Source organism: Girardinichthys multiradiatus, chromosome 11 (assembly GCF_021462225.1).
Source record: "Girardinichthys multiradiatus isolate DD_20200921_A chromosome 11, DD_fGirMul_XY1, whole genome shotgun sequence".
Classification (NCBI taxonomy): Eukaryota; Metazoa; Chordata; class Actinopteri; order Cyprinodontiformes; family Goodeidae; genus Girardinichthys; species Girardinichthys multiradiatus.
In genome coordinates this window covers 37,165,005-37,171,004 of record NC_061804.1, presented here as the reverse complement: position 1 = coordinate 37,171,004, position 6,000 = coordinate 37,165,005, and positions in this window count along the sequence as shown.

The window sequence follows — 6,000 nt, the reverse complement described above, 5'->3', positions numbered from 1 at the left end:
TTTTAATCAAACAATTTATTGTAAACTATTTTACAATATATCGTTAGTGAGCCATCTTGAATTCAAACATCAAAACGTGAAAAATTATTACAAGAAAAGTGGTTTTTCAGTTATAGATGTTTTTAATTGTCATTAGATCTTCACATACTGTTCAGTCCACTCTTTTTTTAGAGTAATGAGAAGCATTGCCTGTCTTTTTTTTGCTGCACTGTGGCATATGAGCCACTGTCTTTCATATTCTAAAAAAAAAATCAAAACTTCCAAATATCAAATCAGCCATCCTGCTGATCTAGTGCTGATCGCTGGATCAATAATAAACATTCAGCTCCTGCTTCTTTGTGTTGGATAGCAGCAGGAAGTCAGTTGTGGTGAAACTTGTGAGACTGGTCAACTTTTTTTACATTTTAAAATCTAAAAAGAGTGTGATGTAGCCCTGTGTGTTCTTCCTGTATTAAGGGGATTTTTCAAGACACATCAACTGCGTCAATAAGGAAAGAGGAAAAATGGTCCGTGGCAAGGTTGAATTTCATTTCAAGGCTATGTTACACTTGTTGCTAAAACTCCAGCCTGTGAGTGAAACACCAGGCGTGGTGGACAATCAAAAAGGCAAAAACAGAGCTCAAAACTGTTAATAAAAGCAGATTTGTGGTCTCAGTTTGAACTGCCACGAGCAATAATTACTGAGCATCACAAGCTCTTTAAAGAGTCCTTCTCAAGTTTCACAGCAGCTGTCATGTGGCTGACAGTAATGACCACATAAGTGCACAGTCATAACACACCTGGGGACCTCAGAAGGGAGAGAAACGTTGACTCAGTTGTGAAAAAAACTGATCAAAATCTGTGAATATTAAAGTAGAAATTAGAATCACTTTTACTGTTTGTTATACAGGGGATTGTGGAAATGTTCAGATCCTACATTCATAAAGAGTGACTATCCTGTTTTTAACAGGAAGTAGGAAAAAGACAGGACTGAATGTCAGTCAGTCAGTCTGTTTTTTACCGCTAGAGGGTCGTGGGGAAGCTGGTGCCTATCTTCAGCAGTCTATGGGCAGGAGGCGGGGTACACCCTGGACAGGTCGCTAGTCCATCGCAGGGCAAGGACTGAATGTCTTTTCTGTAAATGTTTGAATAATTTGATAACCTTAAGTGCCAGTCGAAAAATGTATATACACTCATGCATGAATGTCAATTATTTGTGGGCTTTTAACGATGCATTTTAACCAGGCTAGCATGATTTTACCACAAATAACTTTAGTTATTTTTTTTTAAAACAACTAGGTGCTCATGCTAGACCATATTCTGGAATAATTCTGGTTGGATATTTCACCACTCTTTTTGGCAGAATTAATAAAGTTCAATAAAGTTGTTGGTTTCCTGACACATATCTAATTTGTAAGAAATTCCCAAAGGTTTTCAACAGGGTCAAGGTCAGGGCTTTGGAGGAGGCCATTCTGGAAGATAAATATACCAGATTGATGGATGTTTGATGTCCTGTTGGAGCTGTTTGGAGTCACTCATCTGACCCAAGCAGTACCCCTCAGATGAAAAAGGATTAGGATATGCAAAAACAGCACAGGCCCACCAAAGGTCAAGCCTATCATAAACAGGAAGATGCTGGAACTCTATTGTCTGTGTCTCCAGTGAAGTGGGTTACATGGACTGAGAAGATGCCGCTCCAACCCTATTGAAAAGTTTTGAACTATGTCTAAAAAACAGTTCTGTGCCAGGAAACCAACCTATTTCAAGGAATTCTACTAATTATGGTGACGAGTGCTCAAGTATACAACAAGAATTATACAAGACGTTTGATGATGGCTACAAAAAAACATAAATTTTCTCTGCAACTTCCCAAGGGACATTCAACCCAATATTAGTTAGACAAATATTTATATTTGACACTATGTGGATTAGAGAAAATCCAAAATGAATTCTAACTTGTGTAACTAATTCTTGTTTTTTGGATTCATTACATGCATCTGCAGTGTATCCATTTTACCTGCCAAAAAGAAAGGTTGTAATACTTCTTTTGAAGCCCAGAGACAACTGAAGCAGCTACCAAGACTTTTAAATGAGACACGCCAGAAGATTCATACTCTGGTAAACTCAATTTGAAAATTAATTGTTTTGATTAATGAAAATGACTAAGTTATTTGCACAGGGAGTATGTTTTACAGTTAATGTCTGCTAAATTGCGTTTTAATCAGTTTTTAGTTAACTATAATTAAGGCTTGTTCTTTAGTTTATTAGAGTAATAGACCGTTAAATAGCGCTGATGTCCAGTCAGTCAATGTTTTGTGTGGTTTCCAGTTTCAGTGCATACTGGAGTCAGTAAGGCTTAAGTAGACCATTTGTCTCTTCTCTGTGGTTTGTTACAAGGCTTTATCTCTACAGAGGAAGCTTTTTCTTTCCTCAGTGGCAATGTAGGTTATGAAAAATGATACATACTTTGGTTGAATTAAGATTGGACATCAGTTTAAACACAACATCCCTATCATAAAACCCGGTGGTGGCAGCATCATGTTCTGGAAACACTTTTCTTCAGCAGGAAAAGAGAAGTTGGTTGGAGTTGAAGGGATGATGGAGGGACTCAGGGGAGGCTGAATACACATACAGGGGTTGGACAATAAAACTGAAACACCTGGTTTTAGACCACAATAATTTATTAGTATGGTGTAGGGCCTCCTTTTGCGGCCAATACAGCGTAGATTGGTCTTGGGAATGACATATACAAGTCCTGCACAGTGGTCAGAGGGATTTTAAGCCATTCTTCTTGCAGGATAGTGGCCAGGTCACTACGTGATACTGGTGGAGGAAAACGTTTCCTGACTCGCTCCTCCAAAACACCCCAAAGTGGCTCAATAATATTTAGATCTGGTGACTGTGCAGGCCATGGGAGATGTTCAACTTCACTTTCATGTTCATCAAGCCAATCTTTCACCAGTCTTGCTGTGTGTATTGGTGCATTGTCATCCTGATACGTGGCACCGCATTCAGGTTACAATGTTTGAACCATTGGATGCACATGGTCCTAAAGAATGGTTCGGTAGTCCTTGGCAGTGACGCGCCCATCTAGCACAAGTATTGGGCCAAGGGAATGCCATGATATGGCAGCCCAAACCATCACTGATCCACCCCCATGCTTCACTCTGGGCATGCAACAGTCTGGGTGGTACGCTTCTTTGGGGCTTCTCCACACCGTAACTCTCCCGGATGTGGGGAAAACAGTAAAGGTGGACTCATCAGAGAACAATACATGTTTCACATTGTCCACAGCCCAAGATTTGCGTTCCTTGCACCATTGAAACCGACGTTTGGCATTGGCATGAGTGACCAAAGGTTTGGCTATAGCAGCCCGGCCGTGTATATTGACCCTGTGGAGCTCCCGACGGACAGTTCTGGTGGAAACAGGAGAGTTGAGGTGCACATTTAACTCTGCCGTGATTTGGGCAGCCGTGGTTTTATGTTTTTTGGATACAATCTGGGTTAGCACCCGAACATCCCTTTCAGACAGCTTCCTCTTGCGTCCACAGTTAATCCTGTTGGATGTGGTTCGTCCTTCTTGGTGGTATGCTGACATTACCCTGGATACCGTGGCTCTTGATACATCACAAAGACTTGCTGTCTTGGTCACAGATGCGCCAGCAAGACGTGCACCAACAATTTGTCCTCTTTTGAACTCTGGTATGTCACCCATAATGTTGTGTGCATTTCAATATTTTGAGCAAAACTGTGCTCTTACCCTGCTAATTGAACCTTCACACTCTGCTCTTACTGGTGCAATGTGCAATCAATGAAGACTGGCTACCAGGCTGGTCCAATTTAGCCATGAAACCTCCCACACTAAAATGACAGGTGTTTCAGTTTCATTGTCCAACCCCTGTACATGCCACAGTCTTTTTTTTAAATAATTTTAATAAACGAGTAACTCCCCTCCTTCTACTTTACAAAACTATGCATTAGTATATAGGATGCAACCCCGATTAAGTACATCAAGGTTTGTGCACGAAACACAGAGGAATGTAACACAATGTTAATTATTGTATTGGATAAAAGAGATACAATAATGTATTACTGCCATTATCCTAACTATTTCTGCACCATTTTCAGGCAACTGTGTTGGATTCTGAAGTTATCTCTGCAGAGAAATCAGAGAGTAGCAGCAGTGCCTTTCATTTTTACTTGAAGGTCCAAAATTTAAATTTAGAAAATTCTATTAGAATGACCCTGAAGTCAGAATTAGTACTTTGAACATGGTTTCTCAACAGCATTATCCTGAAGAAGTGTCTACATGGAAACAACATTGATACATTGTCTTGCAAAAGTATTCACTTGGCATGTTTTATTTTTTGCTGCCTCACACCATTTTGTTTAAAGAACATGCCTACAACTTTAAAGGTGTATTATTATTTTTTTTTTATTGTGAAACAAACAACAGATACAACAAAATAACTGAAAACTCCAGCATGCATAACTATTCAACCCTGTTCAAACTGTTGGCAGGTTTGTAGTGGTGCCATGTGCTTTCCATTCGAAGATTATGGATTTAGTGGTGCACCAGGGGAACATCAAGAATTTGCATACTTTTTTATAACCCACCCTGACTTGTATTTCTCAAAACCTTTGTCCCTGACTTGTTTACAGAGCTCTTTGGTCTTCATTTGTGTGATTTGTGTTCATTTGCTTATTGGCGTTGCAGCATCTCGGGCTTTTTAGAAAAGGTGTGTTTGCACTGACAGATCATCTGACACTTAGATTGCTCACAAGTGGACTTCATTTCACTAATTATGTGATCTTTGAAGGCAATTGGTTGCCACAGAATGTTTAAGGGGCTTCATAGCAAAGGAATACATATGGACATGCCAATTTTCAGCTTTTTCTTTTTTTTAAAGTTTTTTTAATATTTTTTTTCTCATTTCACTTCACCAACTTAGACTTTTTTGTGTAGATCCATCACACAAAAAAGATAAAAAAAAACCTTAAAACTCACAGGTTGGCAGGTTGAAATGTAACAAAATGAGTAAAAAGCCAAGGGGGGAATACTTTTGCAAGTAAATATAATAGCCATGCCGTCCAATTTTGCCTTCTATTGTTTTTTTGTTTTTTTTCTTAGATCTGAATAACGTTTTTGACACAGTTGATCATAATATCTCAAAACTATCAAAATATAATCTTTCTGAGAAGTTCCTATTATGGTTTGAGTTATGTCTGAAGGACCTTGAACAGTGTGTAGTTGTCTTGAATTGAGTCAGGAATTGCTCAAGGAACCATTTTAGGATTTATTCTCTTCGGTTTATATATGAAAAATTTTCCAGACCTGTGTTCTTATGTTGGCCTTCCTGATGTACTCTCATGGCACAGTTATCCATGTTGGGAAAACTTGGATGTTGTTGGAGAGAAGCTAAATTTGACATGGGGTGTGGTGGAGGAGCAGGACCCAGGCGCAGACTGGACCATTGAATAAACAGGTGACAGGACGAGGAACACGGCGGAGTCACAAGCAGGGGAGAGCGACACAAAAACTGGGAGAGTATACATACACATACACATATATACACACACCACCTCTCTGTGTTAATGTCAGGACATTACAGAACTGAAATCTACAACAGCTGTTTTGTCCGAAGACATGTAGCTACAATGTTTAAATGTACAAAATGTTTAGAGACACATTAATATTAGCTCATACTCAAACAATAGTTAGGCTGGTTAATAAGTGCAATTATTTTCCAGCTTGCAACTGAAATAATTTGGGCCAGTCATTCTGGGAACCAAGTTCTGACTTCCCTGTCAAACAGGGAACTATAAAATTATATAGGCCCCATAATCATACGTGCCTACCCAACTGGGCTGTATATGACTTCTTTATCCAACTTAATAATTTGCATTACATGCTCATAGTTCTGGATTTCAACTTAACTTCTGTATACCCACAATAACAGTCCATAGCTACTGTTGCCGGGGTCTGCGACCTGCGGCTCAGCAAGTGAATCTCTCGACTGG